Source organism: Scyliorhinus canicula, chromosome 2 (assembly GCF_902713615.1).
Source record: "Scyliorhinus canicula chromosome 2, sScyCan1.1, whole genome shotgun sequence".
NCBI classification, from domain to species: Eukaryota; Metazoa; Chordata; class Chondrichthyes; order Carcharhiniformes; family Scyliorhinidae; genus Scyliorhinus; species Scyliorhinus canicula.
The window spans coordinates 117,891,816-117,919,354 of NC_052147.1; positions in this window are offsets into that span (position 1 = coordinate 117,891,816).

A 27,539-nucleotide genomic window follows, 5' to 3' on the forward strand; every position below is an offset into this window, starting at 1 on the left:
GTCCGTGCGTTCTGGTACGCATTGACGCCGCTGTTGAGGTGACGGAGAATTGCGATTTGGGGTCAAATCAGCACCCACTGCGATTTTGGGGTTGGAACCTGTTCTCCGCCCAATCTTGTTTTGCATTTTCAGCATCAGCCAGTGGAGAATCCCGTCCCTTATCTTGACAGCAGTGATGTTTTTGCGAAGTTGAGAGCATTTCAAAGGACCACCAACTGGATTGGAGGCACCATTGATCATGGGAAGTGGAAGCCATCCATCCCCCATCCACAGAAGTGACAACGCTACAGTTGGGTGAACAGGCGCACAGAAGAGAGGAGACCAACAGAGTGACTGAGGCCAGGGGAGGCACTACCAAAATGATGACCGACATCTGCAACCTCCTGGAAGTAGACCTTCTACCTGCTGGAGCCAGGGGCCACACATGACCAATAGCTGTGAAAATCGCCGCCATGGTCAGTGCCTCTTATTTCTCCCAGAGCTCTGCCCAAAATTTTCCAAGGCTTCATTGATTGCACTGAAATATTTGGTTGGGCCAGAGATGGGGGATGGGATTCATCGATCGGCAATCGGGCGGAGCATCCCTTCAAATGCCGAAATCGGGGGCAGCGCCGGTTTTCTACCCTCCACCCTCTCTGAAATAACGCCGTCGCATCGCACGCTGCACGCCATTGGCATGCCATTGGCGCGTCACCTGAAGGCCCTCCCCTGATGCTCAGCCCCTAATGGGTAACGTTTCCGACCGCATGGTGGGGGGGGGGGTCTCAGCAGTCAGAAACCAGGAGTGGCGGCGGCAGACAGTGTCCAGCGCCGCCATAGTCGGCCGGGGGGGGGGGGGGGGGGGGGGGGGTGGGGGGGGGGGGGGGGCCTTCCACGAGGGCTGGGGGTCTGATGTGGGGTGGCCAAAGGATGGCCCGGGGGGGACACTATTTGGCAGGTGGGGTCTATGTCCCCTGCTGCAGATCATCGTCGTGCGCATGCGCGGGCGCAGACCCGGCCATCCTCCAAGCATTTATATCTTGGGAGCCAATAGCTTTACTCGCCGTGGCTGCTGGCCCCGCACCAGTTGCAGGATCGGTAAGGGTTCGCCGCCGATTTTGCTGCCGTAAAACATCACAGTTCCCATACTGGCGTCGGCACTTAACCTCCAAAACGGTGAATCCTGGGATTTATGTAAACTTCTCCTGTGATGACAATAGCCAGAATGAGTTGCCACCAGCACTTACCTCTCTGCCTGGATTCCCACAGGTAAGTGGTCCCATCGGTAATCCACACATGAGAATCCGAGAACCATCACCGTACATTCTTTGTGACACTTTGTATTAAAACCAAGCTGAAATTTTGGAAAATCCAAGCCTTTGACTTTACCCCACTTGGAACCCACTCTTACATTAATATTGGAGCCTCTGCTGTTCCCGAGTTGATGCCAAACCTGTGTGTTTAAAATTACTGCTGATTGGTACCTAACCAAAAGCTCTTCCTCATGTTCCTCTGTGATGTTAGTTTCTGTGTGGTACAGTAGAGAACTTGCCCAGATTTCCAAAACTGCACAAAGAGAAGATTAGGATTCTTGATGGTTTGGACTCCATGATAAAATATTTCTTCAATGAAAGTGTGTTTGTATACAGTCCAAGAAACCAAATCATCATTTATTTTTCATATACAAGATCGCCGCAAGCTACTGCGTTAGTAGAATAAAATAAACTGCTTAATACAATTGTATTTCTATATTGATAATTCCGACTAAAGTTCAGGCAATCTGAATACATTTAGATCCTTTGTATGTTTATTTTGGATAAGATTTTGACTCTTTTGTTAATCTGTGCCATGAAATGTCTTCGTTGTGCTGCATCATTGGATTTTGAGAATCATATTTTCATGGACACACCAAAGTTGTTGCCCTATTCCTAATCTACGGTACTGTTGGATAAAGATAAGAGTAGTCCTCGGATGAAGGTGCTAAATTGGGGGAAGGTTAATTATAACAGTATTGGGCAGGAACTGAAGAATTTAGATTGGGAGTGGCTATTTGAGGGTGAATCAACATCTGACATGTAAGAGTCTTTCAAACGTCAGTTGATTAGAATTCAGGACCGGCATGTTCCTGTGAAGATGAAGGGTAAGTATGGCAAGTTTCAGGAACCTTGGATTGGATAACGAGGGATATTGTAAACCTAGTAAGGAACCATTTATAAGGGCTAGAAGGCTGGCAACAGACAAAGTCCGTGAGGAATTTAATAAAGTAGGAAGGAACTCATACAAGGAGTCAGGAGGGCTAAAAGAGATCACAAAAAGTCATTGGCAAACAAGATTCAGGAAAATCCCAAGGCTTTTGATACACATGTAAAGAGCAAGAATGTAGCCAGGGAAAGGGTTGGCACACTTAAAAGCAGGGGAGGGAATCGATGCGTGAAGCCAGAGGAAATGGGTGAGGTACTAAATGAGTACTTTGCATCAGTATTCACCAATGGAAGGGACTTGGTGGATGATGAATCTGGGGAAGGGTGTGTAGATAGTCTGGGTCACATTGAGATCAAAAACTAGGAGGGTTTGGATTCTCCATTCCTGAGACTAACTTTTGCCTGGGTGCAGTTGGCAGAGGCGGTCAGTGCCGTGGGCAACATTGCCCGGACTGGCATGCAGTGCCGCAAGAAGCTGCACAAACTCCTCAGGGCGGTCAGGGTGAGTTGGCTGCTCCGTGCCCCTGGCACTAAGCCCGCCCCAACCCCCCACAGTGTTGCTGCCATCCCGGTCAATGGTGGGCGATAGGGGAGAAAGGGCAGGGAGAGAGTAACTGAAGGGGAGGATTGGGAGGGGGAAGGCTTACTCACTCTTCCAACTTCTTCCATTGGGCAGACGATACTAAAGTCTGAGAACACACACGAACAGACTCAAAAACAGTTTCTTCCCCGCTGTTACCAGACTCCTGTTGGCTTCAGACCGGGCGCTTGAGGGATACAAGATAGCCAGGAGGGAACTGAAGAAAGGGATTAGGAGAGCTAAGAAAGGGCATGAAAAACCTTTGGCGGGTAGAATCAAGGAAAACCCCAAGGCCTTTTACACATATGTGAGAAATAAGAGAATGACTAGAGCATGGGTGGGTCCGATCAAGGGCAGTAGCGGGAGATTATGTATTGAGTCAGAAGAGATAGGAGAGGTCTTGAACGAGTGCTTTTCTCCAGTATTTATGAATGAGAGGGGCCATATTGTTGGAGAGAACAGTGTGAAACAGACTGGTAAGCTCGAGGAGATACTTGTTAGGAAGGAAGATGTGTTGGGCATTTTGAAAAACTTAAGGATAGACAAGACCCCCGGGCCTGATGGGATATATCCAAGGATTCTATGGGAAGCAAGAGATGAAATTGCAGAGCCGTAGGCAATGATCTTTTCAACCTCACTGTCAACAGGGGTGGTACCAGGGGATTGGAGTGGCGAATGTTGTGCCCCTGTTCAAAAAAGGGAATAGGGATAACCCTGGGAATTACAGGCCAGTTAGTCTTACTTCAGTGGTAGGCAATGTAATGGAAAGGGTACTGAGGGATAGGATTTCTGAGCATCTGGAAAGGCACTGCTTGATTAGGGATAGTCAGCACAGATTTGTGAGGGGTAGGTGTTGCGTCACAAGTCTTATTGAATTCTTTGAGGAGGTGACCAAGCACGTGGATGAAGGTAAAGCAGTGGATGTGATGTACATGGATTTTAGTAAGGCATTTGATAAGGTTCCCCATGGTAGGCTTATGCAGAAAGTAAGGAGGCATGGGATCGTGGGAAATTTGGCCAGAACTGGCTAACCGATAGAAGTCAGAGAGTGGTGGTGGATGGCAAATATTCAGCCTGTAGCCCAGTTACCAGTGGTGTACCGTAGGGATCAGTTCTGGGTCCTCTTCTGTTTGTGATTTTCATTAATGACTTGGATGAGGGAGTTGAAGGGTGGGTCAGTAAATTTGCAGACGATACGAAGATTGGTGGAGTTGTGGATAGTGAGGAGGGCTGTTGTCGGCTGCAAAGAGACATAGATAGGATGCAGAGCTGAGCTGAGAAGTGGCAGATGGAGTTTAACCCTGAAAAGTGTGAGGTTGTCCATTTTGGAAGGACAAATATGAATGCGGAATACAGGGTTAACGGTAGGGTTCTTGGCAATGTGGAGGAGCAGAGAGATTTTGAGGTCTATGTTCATAGATCTTTGAAAGCTGCCACTCAAGTGGATAGAGCTGTGAAGAAGGCCTATGGTGTTCATTAGCAAAGGGATTGAATTTAAGAGCCGTGAGGTGATGATGCAGCTGTGCAAAACCTTGGTAAGACCACATTTGGAGTACTGTGTGCAGTTTTGGTCGCCTCATTTTCGGAAGGATGTGGAAGCTTTGGAAAAAGGTGCAAAGGAGATTTACCAGGGTGTTGCCTGGAATGGAGAGTAGGTCTTACGAGGAAAGGTTGAGGGTGCTCAGCCTTTTCTCATTAGAACGGAGAAGGATGAGGGGCAACTTGACAGAGGTTTATAAGATGATCAGGGGAATAGATAGAGTAGACAGTCTGAGACTTTTTCCCCGGGTGGAACAAACCATTACAAGGGGACAGAAATTTAAGGTGAATGGTGGAAGATATAGGGGGGATGTCAGAGGTAGGTTCTTTACCCAGAGAGTAGTGGGGGCATGGAATGCACTGCCTGTGGAAGTAGTTGAGTCGGAAACATTAGGGACCTTCAAGTGGCTATTGGATAGGTACAAGGATTATGGTAGAATGATCGGGTGTAGATTAATTTGTTCTTAATCTAGGACAAAAGTTCAGCACAACATTGAGGGCCGAAGGCCTGTTCTGTGCTGTATATTTCTATGTTCTATGTTCTAAGTCAATGACCAACTCTTTAGTTTTGTTGACATTGAGGGAGTGATTGTTGTTGTTGCACCACTCCACTAGGTTCTCTATCTCCCTCCTGTATTCTGACTTGTCGTTATTCGAGATCTGACACACCATAGTCATGTCGTCAGCAAACTTGGAGATGGAGTTGGAGCCAAATTTTGCCAGGGTCGAAGGGCCTGTTACTGTGCTGTATTTTTCTTTGTTCTTTGTTCTTTGTTCTATAGCTTTAAAAGCTCTGAAATGTCTGCAGTCAATAACAATAAATAGAGGAACCTTTATTCACTAAGGGGTTATGTAGTCCTCTGAATTGCTGATGACGTGGCCTCATTTGATTTCGACAGCCGAGATGCAGACAGCAAACAAGTCCTGATGCAGCTCACCACTGGTTGAACTCAGGTTTGCCAGCAGAGGCTGGGTGAGTGGGGGTAGAGTGGTCTTGGGGGGGGGGGGGGGGGGGGGGGGGAGTGGGGCATGAGAGGCACAATATTAAGGCAAGGCTGATAGAGACTCATGTCACAAGGTTATGCCCATTTAATTTTGACAATATGGGCGGGATTCTCCGCCCCCCCTCCCCCCCCCCCCCCCCCTCCCCCCCCCCCCCCGCCAGATCGGAGAATCCCCGGGGGGGCGGCGCTAATCCCGCCCCGCTGGTCCGACACCGGCTGGCGTATTCTCCGCCCCCCCCCCCCCACCTCCCAAGCAAGTGCCCCGATGTGCCGAGCAGCCGTCGTTTTTTTTCGCCAGTCCCGCAGAGAAGAACCCCCCTTGCGCATGCGCAGGAACATGCTGGCTGGTCTGCGCATGCGCGTAAACACGCCGGCGGTTCTGCGCATGTGCCAACTCGCACCGCCCTTCGCCGCCGATTGGTGCGGCGCCAAATGCTCTGCCGCCGGCCTAGCCCCCAGAAGTGCGGAGGATTCCGCACCGTCTGGTCAGCCTGACGCCGAAGTGGTTCGCGCCACTCTTGACAGCCGGCGTCGGGCCATCCGATCATTTGCGGGAAAATCCCGCCCTGTGACTTTCAAACTTTCAACTGATTTGGAAATTTTGGAACTTGAAAGGAGGCAGGGACAAACTGCTTAAAAATGCAAGGCCACCTCCCATATTGAACATGATAACAAGTAAGTAACCCACAGGAGAATATGAAGAGAGAAATTTCCTTAAGCCTTTGTTGTGACCAACCAAAGAGCCTGAATAGCGGGAAGCCAGTTTACTCTTTCGCACCTCATCAAAATACTGCTCCCACTCGATGAAAAATCATGTTATTTGGGCCTGGGTCTGCAATGGGAGAGAGAGCAGGCCCTTTGCCTGCCCAATTTAATTGAATAAACTGGGATTGTTCTCCCGAGAGAGACAGAGGCTGAGGGGCGACCTGATAGAAGCTTATAAAATTATTAGGGGTATAGATAGGGTGAATAGTTGGAGGCTTTTTCACTGGACGGAAATTACAATTACAAGGGGCACAAGTTCAAGGTGAGGGGGGAAAGGTTCAGTGGAGATGTGCAGGGGAAGTATTTTTACACAGAGGGTGGTAGTGTGATTGGTGCAGGCTTGGAGGGGAGAAGGGCCTGTTCCTGTGCTGTATTGTTCTTTGTTTTTTGTTCTTTGTTGTTCGATAATCCACCCAGCTCACAATGTTTCCAGCCTTTTTGCAGGTGTTAATGGGGTGTTAACACTCTCAATACTTATTTGAGGCCTTCTCCACTGCACACACCCCCCCCCCCCACCCCATTAACAGCAGGCAAAAAAGTCTAAATTGGACCTCCACATGTGACCGTCATGAGTACAGGTAGTCATGTTTCCTTCCTTTAATGGAGCCCTGAATGAGCAGTGACCTTTGTTGAAGAAACAGGGAAGTGTTGACAGCAAAGAGCCCCTCTCTTCCATCATTGCCTTATGGTAGAATTGCTGAGATTTTCAATGTGTATTCAGCAAAACCAACAGAACACACTGAAGACCGATATTTTCCCTTAGGGTGTGCAGTATCATGTAGCAATCCAGGTGATTCTTTGATTGCAAATATGTTTCTGTATGTTTTAATTGTGCATATAAATAGCACCCTTGATGCGCGATCAATAACTACTGAAACAAAGGAGTGGTCCGAATTGAAGGCTTTAATCTACAAGATGTTTCCCCAGCAGCTCGAGTACAGAAAGAAGGATGGCCGCTGGGAAACACGGGTTCTTATACCCCGCCTCATTGGGCGGAGCTACCTTACGTCTTGACCAATGAAAAGGCAAACACTTGGGCCAATGAGCAGCGAACCTTCTCCACCAATGGTAGCTCACATTCCCAGTACCTCTAGTCATACTACCACAACCCTTATAGTAGTTTATGAGGTGGTCTTTGAGGCATGGGCAGCATCACTGCCTCTGAACCACAAGCTCCTGGTTTGAATCCCACCCCAGGACATGATGGCCAAGGAAGGTGTGTTTATAATGTGGACAAACAAGTTGAGTATCAACTCCATAAATCCTTCCAGCACACGCCAATGGTTCCTGGTCAGCCATGTGATGGAGAGAAAATTGGAACCTACCTCTTCGTAGCTCCAGACTACAACATGCATGTAAAAGTGTTGCCGCAGTAACTCAGTCTCATTGCGTGAACTGAAACACACCATTATACACTAGTTTATATTTTATTTTTTAAAATAAGTTCAGAGTACCAATTCTTTTTTTCCAATTAAGGGGCAATTTAGCGTGGTCATTCCACCATGAGTTGCTGCAGCTACTCTCTCTGTCTCTGTTGCTGCTGAGCTGCCTGGAGGAAGGAGAGAGGAGAGATTTGCTGCTGCCTGTTTTATCTGAAGCTCAATGGATGCTACAGGGAGCTGCAAGAGAGGAAAAGCAGTCTTCACAGGTGAAGGTTTGGCCTTGCCTGGCTTGGATAGAGCTCTAGCCTGGGACTGGGTTTACACACTGCCCGCCTCCCTGCATTTCTACCGCCTGCAGCAGAAGGAGAGGAGATGGGGCCGTTTCATCTGCAGGGTCCTTGGAACTGGGACTGTTTGCAGTTTGCTGACTGTTTTGTCTGCAGGGCCCTAGGGCCTGAGGCCTCCCAGCAAACAGGAGGTTGCTGCAACACTTGAAAGGGGATGATGGGGAGAGGAAGGTTGGTGCACCTGGACTTTATTTCTTTTTCATCTGCCGATTCCGCTGAGACAGAATAATATCCGTGGACTGTTTTGCTGGGCCCTTGCTGGGCAGAAGACCCTGTCCGCCACCCACCCGCTGCTGGATCAAAGACCTTTTGGGGGAGCAGCCCGCTAGATTTTCCTCAGCACAGGCCTGTCCTTTTGTGCCTTACCTTCCTGCTCCTCCCTCCCCTTTCCTCCCTTTCCTCCCTTGTACTGGGGCACACCGCAGTCCGTCCCCCTGTGCCCCATCCTCCCGTGCCTTCCCCCTCCCAATCCTCCCCTTCAGTTACTCTCTCCCTGCCCTTTCTCCCCTATCATCCACCACTGACCGTGATTGCAGCCATACCGCCTACGGCAGAGATGGGGCCCTCCACAGGCACTGACAGAGGAGTGGTTGACTTCACCCTCCACACTGTTCCCGGGACTCGGTCACTATTTCACCTCATGACCCAAAACCTTGTGGTGAAGTGCCATGCCCACCCCACCATGTTAATCGAGGCCTGTGTCTATGCTATGGCCGAAGTTATCGACCCCTTGGTCATAGTTGCAGCCTTGAAGGTGTATGGCAAGGCTGTCTCCTTTTTGAAAGCCCAGCGGGCAGTCCACCTCGCCCTGGGAAAAGGGCTCACGGTGGGTGGGACCTACCTGGTGGTGTACCTGCTGGAGGCCATTGCCTAGAGAGTTATTCTCTCTCATGTCCCACTTTCTATTCCTATAGAGCTCCTCCTCACCCATCTCCATCAACTGGGGGAGGTACGGTCTGGGATGGTACTGCTCCTGCTCGGCCTCAAAGACCCCACCCTCAAGCATGTTTTCTCTTCCGGTGCCAGGTCTTTGTTTGCCTGGCCCTAGAGGAGGTCCTGGAAGGGGCTTTTGTCATCCCTGTTGGGGACAAAACCTAACGCATCTTCTGCTCCGTGGGTGGCGTGCGGTGCCATGCCTGCAAGAAGGTGGGGCATATTAGAAACAATTGCCCCATCTCTAAGGCTGCTGCACCTACCAAGGCAACTGCTGATGGTGCCACCGCCCCCTCGACTTCCACTGGCATTGCAACTAACCCCCATTGGGGGGAGCCATGCCGGCACACACTGACACCTCGGCTGCTGATGTGTTGGTGAGGGGGCACCCACGTGGTCGGAAGGCTGAGAAGAAGACTAACGGGGCGATTCGCCAAAGGTCAGTTTGAATCCTTTTGACCCTCTGACTCTGACTGACCCAGTGCCCCTGGCTACTGACTTGTTGCAGCCATTACGCTTTGCCCCACCATCACCCAGCAATACCCTCAGCCCAGTAACATTTCACCATCGGACACCGGGCCCGGCGACACTTCTGCGCAGGCCCCTGTGGTTAGCGGTAGTGAGGTACGCAACCTCGAACCAAAGGGTGCTCTGTCCAGCCACAAATTCGGGAGAGAAGCATTGAGGGATGAGGAGTTAACCTGGAGGGGCTTCCAGAGAATGAGATCTCCCCGGTGTGTGACCCTCTCCCCCGCAAACAGTGTTAATCCAGGTTCATTCCCATAGATGTCACGCCCAGTCCCCAAAAGAAAAGAGGCAGAGGGATAGTGAGGAAATCCCAGCAGCTGCCGCTGCCCCCTGAGCAGGGTGCTTCATGGTCGGACGGGACCCTAGGGGGCCCATTCCACCCAGTACAATTTAGCACCCCGGACTTGTTCAATTTCTCAGGGGAGGGGGACAGCGATAACCCCCTGCTTCTTAGGTTCTCAGCAGGTTATGGTTTGGAAGAGCCTCTGTCCCAACTGCTGTCTTCAGGCACCACTGCCATCATCCTGGTGCTGTTTTTGGAGTTGGTTTCGGGGTGAGCAGGCGGCGGGGGCAGAGCAGGGACCTGCACCACGCCTCCCGCTGGCTTGGGACCCCAGGAGAAGCCTGAGGAGACTCCTCCTGTTGATGATCCCGGTTGGGGGATCAAGGTAGGCCCTGGGTTGGTTGGTGGGCCCATGTCGCCCGGCGCACTCGTGTGGTGGAGGATCCGGGCCCAGAGGGCAACTGTCTGAAGGCTGTCAGCCGCCCAGTGTCAGGAGCGGAGGGTGCACATGAGGCGCTCTGTAGCGGGGTGCGGTGCTCACTTGTGCCTGACACTTTGTCGACCCTCACCCTCTCAGGGGGACTCCCGGAATCTGGCACATCATAATTGAAGGTTCTTTTGTTTTTCTGCCTCCATAGATAGTTCAGGCAGTGCCCTATTAGGCCCCACTCCACCAACACCCCAACTCCCTCCCTCACCACCACCCCCATTTCCACCCCCCCCCCCTTTCCCTTCTGTTGGTACAGAGACAAGGGTATCATCTCTCCAGAGCAAAGTTTAGTGCTTGTACCGTTTGTTTTTTGTACAACTGTGTTGTGAACTGTTTTAATAATCAGAGTATCCTATCCCTCCTCTCCATATGTTGGTACAGAGGGGAGGGTACCCTGTTTCTCCAATACAAAATTAGTGTTTGTACCATTTGACCTTGTACAAATGTGATGGTTACTGTTTTAATAAAAGATATGGTTAATCCACCTACCCTGTGCATCTTCAGGTTGTGGGGGCGAGACCCACTCAGGCACGGGGAGAATGTGCAAACCCCACATAGATATTGACCTGGGGCTGGGATCGAACCCAGGTCCTCGGTGCCGTGAGGCAGCAGTGCTAACCACTGCGCCACCCTACTATTTTATGTTTTGATACTTCATTAACCTATAGAATAAAGGACTAATTAATGAGATAACGGCCAACATTATGCTGTCTACGTATTGTTATTACCGCGGCGATGGTGATGTGGTGGTAGGGAAATGCTCTCGGAACTCAGGCTCAAATCCCACCATGGCAGATGGTGAAATCTGAATTCAACAAAAGTCTGGAATTAAAAGTCTAATGATGACCATGAAATCATTGTCGATTGTTGGAAAAATCCATCTGGTTCACTAATGCCCTGAGAGAAGGAAACCTGCAGTCCTTGCCTGGTCCCGGACTACATGTGACTCCAGACCCACAGTAATGTGGTTGCCCTCTGAGATAACCCAGTAAGCCACTCAGTTGCAGGGCAATTATAGGTGAACAACAAACGCTGGCCTTATCAGTGACACCAATGACTGAATAAGAATGAGCATATCCTGGACATGAGTGATTGAAATTAATAACAGTTGTGTATGCAACTTCATCTAATGGTTAGAAATGATTACCACTTTCATGTTCTTGTCATGGCAAGGGTTGAAAGCTTTGATACCAACTTTTTCTTAATCAACAATTAAATCTAATGCAAATCGTACAGGTAGCATTCCTGAAATAGTTTAGCAATTGGGGAAAAAAGTAAAATTTTACAATGTTGGCAACGCATCTAAATGAGGTTCACAAGGGCTCTCTGGCTTATAATTGAAGCCGGTTCTGACGTCTGGGGGGGAATTCTGCTTATTCCAAGTATTGAATCTCTTTTCCATATCATTGTCATTCTCCGAACATCGTTATTTTTTCCTGTGGTTTTGTTTTCTATGATTCGGTTTTAAACTTGCACAATATTTACAGTACAACAACGCAGGCAGTGTGAGGTTACTGAAGATTAAAGTTAGATTAGTACTGTTTTATTTTCCTGCCACTGAAGGAAGTTTGGGCTGGACAATATACAAAAATAGCATTTTAGTCATTTGACCTCTCCAGTGGTACAAACATTTATTTGTAGCTGCGTTAGTTCCCCAAATAATTGCTCATATATCCTCTGCATTCCAACCAATGCTGACACAAATTGTTTCTGATGGCTTCCTATCCTGAAAGTATTCAGCCTTGTCTAAGTAGATGATGTCATCTACGCTCGTCCCTGGTGCAATTTTCAGCCCACGTTAGCCGTCCGCGAGAATGGCGACACGAGTACAAAATATGGTGGCAATTGGGAAACTCGATTCTTGTCGGTAAGATAATTTTATCCAATTTTCCAGGCACCTTCCCGGTGGTGTAATATGAATCCTTAGTTGAATACATCACCATCTCATTAGCGTGCCCTCCCACCGGGACTTCCTCTCAATGAGTATTCATCGGTCGCCAGCGCAACGTCACGCCAGAGCGATTTACAGGAGCTGTATAAAAACAAGAACTTGGTGGGTTAACTAAGGATCTTGTGGGGTGGGGTTGCCTACAGGCGCGAACAGCCCTTCATGGTTGAGAGCCTCTAGGTTTAAAAGTGTCTGGCAGCTGATTTTCAGGCAGTGCTTCCCATGTTGTCCTTGCCAGGCTTGTGGCGATATCGCCTCTGAGGGATTGCCCTTCCAGAGTGGCAGCTGGAAAGTGGGTGGCAGCAGGTGAATCCAGAGGGTCAGCATAGGGGACGTGGGCAGAATGGGGTCTCTGGGATGGGGTGGTTTCCAGCCTCACAGGGCTGAGGAGGACGTATGCAGCCAGAATGAACTCCCACACTCAGGCTGCAGTTTAAATCCAGAGGGTATGAGATGTTTGGAAGTTCAAGGTCAATGGTTATGGAGGCCGGGCTGTCAGGGATTCGTGCCTGGGTGGCTGGCTGTTCAAGTTGGAAGATTTGTTTAATCCAAAGCCCATGAGAGCTGAGGGAATAAGAGTGCCTTCTCGGGATGACGTTTTTTTTTCATAAATTTAGAGTACCCAATTAATTTTTTCCAATTAAGGGGCAATTTAGCGTGTTCAATCCACCTACCTTGCATATCTTTGGGTTGTGGGGCGAAACCCATGCAAACACGGGGAGAATGTGCAAACTCCACATGGACAGTGACCCTGAGCCGGAATCAAACCTGGGACCTCGGCGCCGTGAGACTGCAGTGCTACCACTGCTCCACCCTGCTGCCCCTCGGGATGAAGTTGACGGCAATTGCAGTCTTCACATGCATCAGGTGTGCCTCGCCTGCCACAAGGGGAAGTAATTTGTCTAATCAGCTCCCTGATCCTTCCTTGACAAGTCAATTGTGCCAATTTAATCAGCATTGCAGTGCATGAGTCTGCCACTGATTGACATCAATTAGTAAACGATTGTAAGCCAAGCCCCAAGCATTGAAGTCTAGGTCCAATACTTGCAACTCCATAACAGAGAGGTGACACATATGTGGTCTCCAATGCAAGGCGTTATGGTGAAGTCGTTCATCAGACACCCCATCCAGGAGATGACAGCATCTCGTTCCCTGGTGATGTCAGAACACAGATCCATTGAATGCACTCAACTGCTCTCATTCCTCAGCCTTGGGGGAATCACATGGCCCCCAGAAGCTCTTAAGGGGTCGAGGCACTTCATTCAGGTGGAGTTGAGAGGGGAAGCTATTGTTTGGCAGGGGAAGCTATGAGGTTTATTGGAAAGGCGTTCACATAGGGGTATGCCTATGGTGGATGCCATAGATCCTGAATGGGCTGTGGTCAGGGCATTGTCAGGACTCCTCATCACTCCCTCTAATGCTCCCTTCTTTTCTGTTTTTGATTTGAGAGAACCATGGAGCCAGTCAAACTGGCAATTCTTTGGTTGTGATCAACCAGCAGCAGTGGCATGTGGCCCGGACCAGCACCCTGCAGAGGAGTAAGAGGCAGGGCTGTTGATCCTCTGGGAGCAGGGCCACAGATGGCAGAGCCTTGGCTGAGACACTACCGGTCATGGCTATTCCGCCGTAGAACTTCCAACCTTCAGATGTCAAAGTTCCAATGCCGGAGGAGACTGTCCCGGGGTAAGGTGGACGTGATGCAATAGTTGGCACCACATGGACTGGGAGGTCACCCATTGCCTGTGTCCCTGAAAGTCACTGCCACTCTGAACTTCTATTCCAGCGGCTTGTTTAAGGGCTGCACAGGCCACCAGTCTGTCACGCACAAGTGCATAAGGGAGGGCACAAATGTGCTATTTGCGAGGGCCACATGTATATCAACTTGAACTTAGAACATAGAACATAGAACATAGAACAGTACAGCACAGAACAGGCCCTTCGGCCCTCAATGTTGTGCCGAGCCATGATCACCCTACTCAAACCCACGTATCCACCCTATACCCGTAACCCAACAACCCAACCCCTTAACCTTGCTTTTTTTTAGGACACTACGGGCAATTTAGCATGGCCAATCCACCTAACCCCGCACATCTTTGGACTGTGGGAGGAAACCGGAGCACCCGGAGGAAACCCACGCACACACGGGGAGGACGTGCAGACTCCGCACAGACAGTGACCCAGCCGGGAATCGAACCTGGGACCCTGGAGCTGTGAAGCATTGATGCTAACCACCATGCTACCGTGCTGCCCTAAGACCAGACGAGCCAGGATGCCGGAGCCATGGGCTTCACCCGCAACATGGGCATGACCCAGGTGCAGAGTGTCAATAACTGCACCCTTGTGGCTCTGTGTTACCTAGGGCAATGGGATGCAATTTGTGAAAGGCTAGTGACACCATTCCCTCAAAGTCCAAATCATCTGTGACCATGTGATGTGTATCGTGTAAGTGTGTGTCTGTTTTCCAGGGAGCATCTATGGTAGCTCCATCTTGGGGGCACTCTCAGATCCCAGCCATTTTTGAGGGAAAGCAATAGCTGGAAGAATGATTCCTCGGGGACAAAGGGCACCCACTCAGGAGGTGGCTGATGATGCCAGTGCGGAGGCTGCAAACACCTGCTGGTACTCACTGCAACGAGGCTCATGCGGCAAGATATGCGCTGCTCGAGCAGGCAATTGGACTGTTCAAGATGCAGGTCTGGTACCTGGCCTCGTTGAGTGAAGCCTTCCTATACAGCCCACAGAGGGTGTCCTGCATCACTGTGGTCTGCTGTATTCTGCATAACCTGGCACTGCAGCGGGGAGAGAAGCTGGACAAGGAGGAGATGGAGGAGTGCCACATGTCCTTGGGTGAGGACGATGTTGAGGAAGGCGGTGAAGGGAAACACATGGAGGAGCAGGAAGTACCTTGGGTGATGGCCAGGACCCACATGGGGCACAGGGTTAGGGACGCCCTCATAGCCTCTCGGTTTGGTGATGACCAGGACGAGGGTCACCTCCCACGACGTCTAGGTGTGTCACCTGGACCCACAGCTGAGGTTGAAGCTGCCTGCTGATGTCCACGTCCTGTTGCCTGAGATGATCTAGGTGGGAGTCCTCTTGGGGGGAATAGAGGGATAATTTAGGTGAGATCCAGAAACCCCACCATTTTGTAGTGATGACACTCATGGATTCCCACTAGTGCCTGCACCATGCCCTCAGCCATGATGGTCATGAGCTGAACCATGGAGCAGACATCCTCCACCGTAGAGTGCACGTCCTTCACCAAGGTCTCCAATGTGGACTCCACCCTCTGTGCTGGCCATGTTGTGTAGGAGAAATGACACCCGCTCCTCGGGCAAAAGGCAATGGGACTCCTCCAGTCGGCTGTCTGAGGAAGGTTGCTGTCATCACATCCTGATGCTCGTGACTTTGTAGCGCCAGCAACTCTGCGACGATTGGGCCCAGGAGCACTCATCGGCCTGGGGCTCAGCAGAGTCCTGGGCTCAGGCATTCATCTGAATGCCGGATCCCTGGGATGTTCCGTTTCTGCTTGCTGTGGATCTCCAGCTGTGAGGTGCTCACCAATGAGTGACCCAGAAGCCTGCTAACTTGTTCATCCCACTGAGATGCGAGTATCCGTTCTGGTGGAGGGTGTGGGTGACTGCTGTGACCCCCTCTTTGATCTTCATCTTCAAGCTGTCGCCCTCAGAGCTGCTCGGATCTGTGGTCTCCAGAGAGCACGAGGATGGTCTGGGCTGGTCGACTGAAGGGAAGCCAGATGGCACTGTCTCATCACAGGGGCAGATTCACATGAGGCTTGAGCCATGGCTGGATGTGTTGAGGATTCTCGCTTTTGTCTCTTCTCCCCCCCACCTCGTGCTCTGCACAGATGTGGTCCTGCTCCTCGCCAACCAGCTCAAGGGCTGTTTCCTCAAGGGGGTCAGTGTTTTCTTCTTGGACATGACACCGGCTGGCTATATCCGCTCATGCTGGTTGTGCTTGAGTTTGCCCTGTAATGAGGAAAGTGTAGGCGGAGTCCTGCCAGGTCAGGTGGGAATGAAGTTTGGTATGCATGGGAGGTGAGTGGGAACGGGGATGTGAGGGGCAGATTATCTACTGGGGAGATCATGGGTGTGGTGGGGAGGTGCGGGAGGACAGTGCTGTAATATGTTTTGGTAACCCGTGAGGTGGCTGGGAGAGAGATCACTATGGAGGTGTGATGGGTATGTTAAGGGGTGCAGCGGGCGAAGGCAGACTTACCCTGACTGGATGAAGAAGGTCATACAACTTCTTTCGGCACTGCAGCCCTGCTGGCATTCCCTATCGCGGCCACGGCCTCCGAGGCAGGTTTGGTGAGCTTGCTTGCTGGACCTCTGCCCGATCGCGGGTAGAGGATGTCACGCCTCTGCTCGACACCATCCAGATGTTTGGTGAGGGCTCCCTCCGTGAAATGTGATGCTGTCTTCTTGGCAACCATTCTTGTTGGAGCATGGGCTGGGGAGGCGTTTAAAAGGAGCGCCCCACTGATTACAGAGATTAACTTGTCCCGCGGCGAGCGAATCAGAGGCAAGCGGCCACGTGAATTACGTGGAACAATTATTTTAATTGAAGAGGCTGAATAGACGGTGAGTTTTCCTGCCAGAGCCGGCGGGATTCTCCACGGTTTTCTCGCTGGGATCGACACTTCGAAAAAATTTGAGAAAATTCCACCCATAGTTGTTCCAGCTGAAGGGTCTAGGTAAATGTTGGCCTGTAGCTGAGATTACCATATTTGGTTGCTGCTACTGATTCACACATCAATTCAAACAGGAATGGAATGTCGCAATCAGAATTGCACAGGTCTCAGAAGATCTCATTTTGTTAATGGCCATGACTTGGAATTTCCTGTTGACCAAGCAGAGATCATGTCACAACCATAAAATTCCTACGGCATTTCCCATCTGCTTTGTCCATCTATTATTCATCACAAAGGTATCTTTATCTTTCTTTTTTAAACTTTTGAATTCGCACCAAGAATTTAGGGTGAGTAATGCTGCCCTTCCTCCTTTCGAAAGAAGCGTGTCAGGTGTGTTTTGATCTGTACTACAAGGATTGATGAAGGAGGGAGAAAAGGTATAGGAGAAAGAGCACAGAGTTCTTGTCAGGTTTTGGGGCTTGAGGATGTTCCAGAGTTAGGGAGGGACAAGAATCCAGAGTGACCAAAACTTGTCCAATCACCCATAATGTGTTCAAAAGATGCATCCGCTTTCATGTCAGATTGAACATTTAGGATGAGTAATACTGCCCTTCACATTATGGGTGACTGGACAAGTTTTGGTCACTCAAGATTATGAGTGGACGCGACAGCATGCGTTATGAGAGGATGTGGGGGAGCTAGGAATTGGGGAGAGGCGCGCTTTAAAAATTAAGGTTCTAATAATAAGAATCTTTATTATTGTCACAAGTAGGCTTACATTAACACTGCAACGAAAATCCCCCAGTCGCCACACTCTGGCGCCTGTTCATTCCACTGAGGGAGAATTCAGAATGTCCAATTCAGCTAACGAGCACTTATTACGGGACTTGTAGGGAGGAAACCTACGGAGACACGGGGAGAACGTGCAGCCTCTGCACAGACAGTGACCCAAGTCGGGAATCAAAATTGGGATCCTGGCGCTGTGAAGCAACAGTGCTACCATGCCGCCCAATTTAGGACAGAAATGAGTAGAAATTCTTTCTCTGAGAGGGTTGTCAGTCTGTGGAATTCTCTCCCCCAGAGAGCAGTGGAGGCTGCGGGTCATTGAATATATTCAAGGTTGAGTTAGACAAGGTTTTGATCAACAAGGGAGTCACAAATTATGGGGGTAGACGGGAAAATGGAGTTGAAACCACAATCAGATCAGCCACCGCCTTATCGAATGCTAGAGCAAGCTCGAAGGGCCAAATGGCCTACTCCTATTCCTGATTCTCCTGTCCATGCTCGCAGTTTCCAGTCAGACATTGTTGTATCATATAAAGACATTTGAAAGCCCTCAGCAAATATCACCTTACCACTGCCACTCTTTTCAAAGTAAATAAACAGTAAAAACACAAATATTATTCAGCCACGCATTGGTAAGTCATCAGTCAACCTTACCTAAAAGAATAATAAAGCTCAGGCTGCCAGGTGATGACTGTGTGTCAGCAAACTCCAATTACGAATGCCAATCAGTTAGTGAAAGATAGATTGAGATGCTGTTAAGACCATATTTGAAATTTGGAACAAAAGGAAAATAGGCAATATTTTATGCAACATTGAGCTGTTGTTCCATGTCATAGCTCTGTTTTCATAGAGGGCTGAGTTAACTTTTACGATCCATTAGAAACATGAGCATTTTCTTTTAGTGTAATAATGGTGAACCCTGTGTTTATAATTCTCTATTGTTGACATTACAGTCACTTGAACGGGTGATATAGTTTAAAAAGGATTCAGGGTATTAATCCGCCTGTCTAACTGCAGTTAATTTTCAAAAAAGGTCGCTCAAGACATGGGTCAAATGTCAATGTCATAAAAATCTTACTGAGGGTGGTCACTGCGATTGGTTAGAATTACTTTGCATTCACAAAGCATTTCATCTGAAATGTAAGGACATTCTCCCAAATGTTTCTCATGATCAACAGTTCCATTTTCTAAATTAAAAGGTAAAATTGATTCTTCACAACCAACAGGATTGGAAATGAAACACCAAATGACTTTATTGCACAAAATCCTAATTTATGATTGGTGTATGATTTCAAATTGAGTCAGGAACTATTTTGTCATATGTAGGTATACATGTTTATCTGGAGTACCACTGCGCTATAATCAAAGCACCAAAGCAGCAATGTAGTGTTCCGCCCCACATGAAGAGATCAGGAAAATTGTACTCGATGATATCCCAAGTATTTGTGTCTAAAAGCATGATTATTTTGAACTTCTGGGAACACCAAGAAATAACATGTCACCACATGATGCCAATAACATAGTAATCTGGAATCTCAACCCATTTTATCAGCAATGTGAGCAAACCGCTTTAATTTAATTCCATATTTTTACAGGTGTGGCATCAGAAAATGTTTTCAAAGCTGATCTCTTCAGTTCAGAATAATTCGGTAAAATTATTGTTTCCACCGAAGAATGTATAATTATTAGGATAGGGTAGTAGCTGGGGCAACTCTGAAATCACAGAGACTTCCATTTGACCTTGACCATGAATTATCCAGTCAGCCATTTTTTTGAAATTTGTTCTTGGGACGTGAGCCAGCATTTGTTGCCCACCCCTGATTGCCCTTGAAGTGAGCAGCTTGCTAGGCCATTTTAGAGGGAAGGGTTAAGAATCAACTTCATTGCTGTGTGGATCTGGAGACCGGGTAAGGATGGCAGATTTCCTTCCCTGAAGGACATTAGTGAACCAGATGGGTTTTTATGACAATCTACAATGGTTTCATGGTCACCATTAGACTTTTAAATCCAGATTTTTATTGAATTCAAATTTCACCATCTGCCATGGTGGGATTCGAACCCGGGACCCCAGCATCTGGATAATTAGTCGTGTGACAATACCACTATGCCACCGCCTCCCTAAGCCCACTGCCACGTTTGTGGAGATGTTTATCAAAGCTATACAAGTGCACTCTCTATCTATAGTGTATTGGCAACAACAACAACAACTTGCTTTTACATACCACCGTTAACATAGCGAAACAACCCAAGGCACTTCACAGGAGGGCAATTAAACAAAATTTGACGCTTCATTTAAGGGGATATTAGAGCACATGACCAATAACTTGGCCAAAGGGTTAAGTCTGAAAGAGCATTTTAAATTAAGAGAGCAGGTGAGAATTTCCAGTGCTGCCTACTCAATCCCGCCAAAAGTCAATGGATTTTTGGCTGCTCCCCAAATTTTCCTGTCATGCCCACGACGATATCCATCACTGGCTGCCTCGTAAAATCCCCACCACAGAAAGGAACTGTCTCCAGTCTCTAAGTTCCTATGTTTTGTTTGCAACATGATGCAGTGATCATTTTCTTCTATTTGATCATGGGATGTCATTGGCTAGGTCACATGTTACCCATCCCTAAATGCCCTTGAGAAGGTGGTGGTGAGCTGCCTTGAACCACTGCAGTCCATGTAGTGTAGATACATCGACAGTGCTGTAAGGGAGGGAGTTCCAGGATTTCGACCCAGTGACTGTGAAGGAATGCACCAGAATGCATCAAAATGTACCTTTGCAGAAGTGTACATGTGACGTTATTCCAACAGAAATGGCTAAAACTAATGTCTGTTTTGCTCTTAAAACATTGTGGTTTTGAATATTGAGTGTCCTTTACCTGTCCAATTTTACCCATCAAGCATGCTAAATTGTCGCTTTATTCTCTATTAATAAATGGTTGATGTAATTCCAGCCACTGTGTTGTCTACAGCATGAATTAATAAAAAAAACACAGATCTGCAACTGTTCTTCTTTTGGAAATTGCTCCTTTAGTTAAAAACACTCATTGCAGAAGACACTGGCATGCTTTAATGCATTTTGTTTCATACAACCATGCAGAAATGTTTGCTATGAAACCAACTTATAACATGTATGTAATAGCATTAGAAACATGACCATGTAGGACTGTAAAATAATGGCAATTTGTCTTCTTTATTCCTGAATTGGACTTGGGCATAGCTGCAAAACCAGTGTTTGTTGCCTCTCCCTAATGCCCTAGCATGAAGTGCTTCTGAGGGAATTCCAGACGTCAGTTAAGAGCTAACGACACTGCTGTGGGTCTGGAGCCACATGTCGGCCAGACCAGTTAACGATGGCAGATTTCCTTCCCTAAAGGGCATTAGTGAACTAGATGGGTTTTTACAACAATTGACGATAAATTTCGATTTAGTGTCACGTGTACCGAGGCACAGTGAAAAGTATTGGGCGAGATTCTCCGCTAATGCGGAGAATCGTAATGCTGCCGTGGGACAGACCGTGACCCACGGCAGCCTTCACGCCCACTTCCGGGGCCGATTCTTCCCCCCTGGCGGGGCTAGGAGCGCGGCCCCGTGCGCCACGACGGCACGGCCTTGACGACGGTCATCAAGGCCGCACGTCAAGCGTCACGCCGGCTGACACAGCCGATGACGTCGGCCGCACATGCGCAGGTTGGATAACGCCAACCTGCGCATGCGCAGTTGGCGTCTTTTCCCTCAGCCGCCCCGCAAGACGTGGCAGCTTGATCTTGCGGGGCGGCGGAGGGAAAGGAGTGCGTCCGTTACGGGCATCTGGCGCCCGTTTCACAACAGCAGCGAGCAGGTGTGTTTGCTGCCGTGTTGAAATGGGTGTGAAGGCCCGGCCGCTCGGCCCATCGGCCTCGGAGAATCGCCGCTCGCCGGATTCGTCGCGTGGGTCAGGCGTGGGGGAGGGAGAGAATAGCGGTAGGGCGTGAAAAATGTCGGGAGGCCCTCCTGTTATTCTCCCACCCGGCGTGGGGGGCGGAGAACCACGCCCCCTGTTCACGTACAGCCCAGGCAGATGGTACCATACATGAAAAACATAGGACATACGATAAATACACAATGTAAATACACAGACATAGACATCGGGTGAAACATACGGAGTTTAATACTACACAGTAGAGAATATGCGTGGAGAGATCAGTTCAGTCCATAAGAGGGTCATTCAGAAGCCTGGTAGCAGTAGGGAAGAAGCTGTTTTTGAATCTATTAGTGCGTGTTATCAGACTTTTGCATCTTCTGCCTGATGGAACAGGTTAGAAGAGAGAATACCCTGGATGGAAGGGGTGTTTGATTATTCTGCCTGCTTTCCTGAGGCAGCGGGGATATAGACTGAGTCAATGGATGGGAGGCGGGTTCGCATAATGGACTGAGCTGTGTTCACAACTCTCTGTAGTTTCTTCTGGTCTTGGGCCGAGCAGTTCCCATTCCAAGCTGCGATGTAGCTAGATAGGATGCTTTCTATGGTGTGCCTGTAAAAAATAGTAGGAGCCTATGTAAACATGCCAAATTTCCTTCCTGAGGAAATATAGGCATTGTTGTACTTTCTTGGTCGTAGCATCGACCTGGGTGAACCAGGACAGATTGTTGGTGATGTGCACACTTAGGAATTTGAAGCTGTCTACCATCTCCATCTCGGCGCCAGTGATGCAGACAGGGGTGTGCACGACACTTCACTTCCTGAAGTCGATGACCAGTTCCTTAGTATGGCTGATATTCAAGGAGAGATTGTTGTCGTTCACTATGCCACTAGGTTTTCTACCTCCCTCCTGTACTCTGACTCATCGTTATTTGCGATCCACCCCACTACGGTCGTGTCATCTGCAAACTTGTAGATGGAGTTGGAGCTGAATTTTGCCACGCAGCCGTGATAGTTGTCATGGTCATAATCACTGAGATTAGCTTTATATTCCAGATTGATCAATTGAATTTAAATTTCATTTGAAGATATGTTCCCATTAGCCTGAGTTTTTGGGTCACCAGTACCTCACGCTCTCCCAAAATTTCAGATCAGTAGGTGCATTGTGGGACAACTCGTCCATCTGTATGAGTAAAATCCAGTGTGAGCCTGCCATAAGTTGTGTACCAAAGCTGACTGTGCAATCCATAGTTACAATGTATTAGAGGGCTAATTGAGAACAATGCTGTACTCTCTGTACTCAAGGTGCTTTACTCAGATTCCCTATCCTCTCCCATTACAATCTAGCCCCTTCATCATAATATCCTTTTACATGAGGAGAGCTGGATGTTTTGGAGGGAAGCTTTATTTGTGGGTGCTGGTCTCACAACTTGGCTCGTAACTTACTGAACAGCCGAATACACATAAGTCAGAACTTCAAAGATTGTTTTTCGTTGTTTAACTGCTCATACAGTTTTGAACAAAAAGTGAGAATGCACTTTTACAGAAACTTAATATCAAATCTTTCCAAATTTGTTGAAGATTGGTGATGTATATATTTATTTCTAATTTTATTTCAATGTTCATAGATGGGATTAAAACCTATTCCACCATTAAGTGATTTATTTGTCTCATTTATCACCAAAAATGATTTAAAACTGAGCAATGGGCATCTTTATTCTTTCAGGTGAATATTTTTTAAATTATCACGTTAAACGTATGTAACTTCTTTTCGTGATTCAGTGGATGGATGAGATTTGCAGGCTCACATACAACCTTCGGTCTGTGCTGAAGGCTTGAGGTACTGGAGGACCAGTGCCTGTAGCAAGAGAGGAGGCCAGCGAATGCATTTAAAACACTGCCCTGTGAGCCTCCCTCAGTCTAATCTCTGAAGAATAACACACATTCTCGCAGTTCTGATCCTTCCTGACCCACAGGCAGGGTTGCTCATTAAGCCAGCTCTAATTGGCACAAAGTTAGCAGTCTCACAGAGTCCACAAGGATGGCAGCTCTGAGAGATAACACTAAAGCAGAGGCGTGCAGTGTAGGCTGGCAGCTAGGAGCTGATAATGGACGCAGAAACTGAGAATAATCCCCTCAACATTGACCTTTCTCACCATGATGAATATGAAGAATTTGTCAAGAAAAGGGAAGACTTTCCCGATACTGTTAACTTGAGTGAAAAAAATCTGGTCATAATTTAAAATTTTATTGAAATAATATGAAGACCATGCCCCACCCACAGTGATTGGGAAATATTGGCTAAGGAATCACTGAAATAATTCCCTAATTAAGCATTGTCCTTGAAAAGTCATCTTTTGGCAGTAAAACTAGAAAAAGAAACATTGTGATCCTTTGGCAAGATGCTTGAATAGAAGCTTCTTTTACTTCATTTTGTTCCTGTGAGTGACCTTCTCAGAATTGGTTGGAAATCTGCGAGCTTGAGGCAGAGAGTACTGCAGGAAAATTCAGTAACATTTAGAAATTTTTGCTTTACTCCCGGGTTATGGGCAAAGCGTTACAGAATGAAAACCTCGACAAGTAACAGGAATTCCTCCAAGAGCAGTTCCTTATTGTTACATTATTAATGCAGAGTCCTTGTGTGCTCAACTTCCGTTTGAGGATTTAGCAGCTGATCCGTTAAAGAGGGTGATGTTGAAAGATCGGTCACTCCGAAGTTGTGTAGCTTTTCCAAATGGTGCCAAAATTTTCATGCAATTACGCGCACGGATGCAATCACAAGACAAGTAGGGGTTGGTGACTTTGCCACCAAGCTTGGTTTGTTTGCATTTACCTCGGCATGATTGTTGATCAGTCTACAATTTTCAGGTAGTTGATAATTAATCACTGACACTTTTTTAAAATAAATTTAGAACATCCAATTATTTTTTTCCAATTAAGGGGCAATTTAGTGTAGTCAATCCACCTACCCTGCACATATTTTGGGTTGTGGGGGTGAGACCCATGCAGACACGGGGAGAAAGTGCAAACTCCACACGGACAGTGACCCAGGGCTGGAATCAAACCTGGTACCTCGGCGCTGTGAGGCAGCAGTGCTAACCACTGCGCCACTGTGCCGCCCTCACTGACACTGTTTAACAGAAACAATACCAGCATAATTAAAATGGGATCAGGCAAGTGATTTCATTGATGCCAACAATCACTATGTGCCAAAAATATGGCCAGGGGAAAGGAGACCTTGCCTGACTGAAATAAGCAAGGCAACAAGGCGCAGACGTAAGAAAACATTGGGTAACAATAGGCAATTCAGCTGACAAAACCATTCTTTCCACAGACCATGCACTGATGTTGTGTAAAGTAGTAAAAGCTGTGCAGTCAACCAGCCAAATTTGTCTCAAATATGATTTCATTTCTTCTCAGATGAGCACTGCCAGCTTGGGATCTGGAAACTTTAAGTAGCCCTTTTGGAATGAAACAGTAAACCAGAGCATGCCTGGTACTTTAGCAGTTCTACATTTTTCCTTCTTTCCTTGGAACACACATATTTCCCTGTACAATTCAGGAAAACTATACGTGGTTGCACCGAAGCATGAGATTCCAGTACTTCGGGGCATGTGTTCCGTTTGAAATTTCTAGCTGTCAGACTAAACTTTCAGCAGATAATGATCCAACATAAACACACTTTTCCATAGGTTAACAATTATTTGAACAAAGTCATCCCTTTTTGTTCAATGGGAAGGATGTTGAGAATAATTATCAAGCAAATAAATTTAGCCTTTAAAATTGGCTAAATTTGCAAGAATTTGACTGAATTGGGTGAGCTTTCCTTACTGGATCGGAGTTACTTCCCAATACTACATCTGATATTTGTCAAAATATAGAACAAATCGAATGTATTCTGGTCCATAAATGATTGGTTCGTAAATGCCACTTTCCTCAAGTCGAGAGGAATCATTCTACTCACTATGCAGACAACGCACATCATGCAAAAGTGGGTATTACATCATATTGTTTCCTTATCTTCTCCAATCCTGATGGTTCTAGTCCTTGTTGGCTTATAGGAAGTCTGTAAAACAGTGCCAAAGTGCCCATTCTTCATCCACAAGAATAGCCTTTAAATGCTGTCAGGTACTCGGTGAATATATTCCAACCAGTTTGAAGCTGATTTCAGCCAACTTTTAACATACATACTTTCCAATAGAAATCAGGAGTGAAAGGCCTGGTGCTTTTTTTGTTCTTCTCCCTAGCCCAAGAGTTCTAAGTTTGGCTTCACCAGCTGGTATAGCTAGCTAACACTTAATTCCATTTGAGGATTCAACCTAGGGCGTCTGCTTTATCTGCTAAGAGATGCAGGTGTGTCTTTACTCAGAAAGGCACCCAATAATTACCACTGCCACTGAATGTGGGCAGAGGCAATGTTTACTCCCTTGTTTGTTCGCCTGTTTTGGCTGTAAACAATATGGCCTGGATATTCCGGTCCCACCACAGCAGGTTCCCCGGCGACAGATGCAACGCATCAGACAAATGTCAATTGACTTCGACAGGACTGGAAGATCCTGCCAGTGGTGGGGGCTGGAAAATCCCAGCCAAATCCAAAAAAACGAAGGGATGCACTTCAATAAAACTTGCTACACATACAGCATATGGCTCAAGGAAAGATTTATTAGGTTCTGCAGAAGGAATGGATCCGGTTCCGGACCCGGATCCTGGAATTTGTTAAAGGATCTGTTAATATTGGGAGATAGGGGGAATTGACTTTCTTCAAGAACGTTGTGGGTTGTTTGATTGGGAATGTTGTTGATTGTTTTAGAGCAACCTGGCTCCCAAAAGAGCAGCCTAGCTAGTCCTATTCCCTGGCTCTATCTCCATAGCACTGTAAAACATTTTCAAATATCCTTCTTTACCCTGTCAAAATTGTTCAGAATTTTGAACACCTCAATAAGGTCGCCTCTTAATCTTCTCTGCTCCAAGGAGAACAAGCCCAATTTCTCCAATCTTTCCTTGAATCTAAAATTGTTAATTCCTGGTTGATCCAAGATGACACCGGAGTGAGGCGACTTCTTGCAAGCTGCTCACAGCATACCTTCTAATTCTATCTTTTACTCTCGTTCAATGCTTCTAAAACTTCATTCTATATTATACATTATATTCTGCAGTCTCTCCTTCCTTCCCTATGTACGGTATGCATTGTTTGCACAGCATGCAAGAAACAATACTTTTCACTGTATACTAATACATGTGACAATAATAAATCAAATTTTTAAAAAATCATTCTAGTAAATCTCCTCTGCACTCTCTCCAGGGCTTCCTTAAATAAATTGCCCAGAACTTAACACAATACTGCAAATGTGGTCTGACCAATGATTTGTAGAGGTGTAGCATCACTTCCTTGCTTTTATACTCTCTGCCTCTATTTATAAACCGAAGGATGCTATAAACTTTCCTAACAACTGTTTCAACTTGCTTGGTCACCTTCAGAGAATTACGCACTTGAACCCCGAGGTCCCTCTGCTCCTGTACGCCCCTCAAAGTTGTACCATTGAGCCTATATTGTCTATCCATGTTTCTTCTACCAAAATTCATCACCTCACATTTTGCTGTGTTGAAGTTCATCTGCTAGGTGTCTGCCCATTTGGCCAACTAGTCAATGTCCCTCTGAAGTCTCTCAGATTCATCCTCACAATTCATTATTCTCCCTAGCTTAGAATCTAGAAGCTTAGAAGCTTAGCATATTTAGAGATTTTGCCCTCACCACCCACTTCTAAATTGTTCCAAGTTGAAATGTGGTAAGTGAGCCACCAGACCTGAAGGGCCATATTTATCACTTTCTGACAATGGGCCTACTTGGCATGGATAGCCTCACCTTCTTAAGTACCTGAGGGCTGATAGGAACATAGGAGAAGCAGAGGCCATTCAGTCCATCGAGACTGCTCTATCAGTCAGGCAGATCATAGTTTACACCATTTACCCCCACTACCCCCGTGTCCCTCAATTGTCATTAAAATCTAGAAATCTATCAATTTCTGTTTTGAACATGCTCAATGATTGAGCTTCCACAGGCCTCCGGGGATGGGCATTCCAAAGATTCACCATGCTCTGAGTGAAGAAATTCCTCCTCATCGGCGTCTGAAATGGCCTGACGCTTATTCTTGGGACTGTGTACCCTGGTTCTGGGCTCACCAGCCAGAGGAAACATCCTACCCACATCCACCCTGTCACACTCTGTAAGA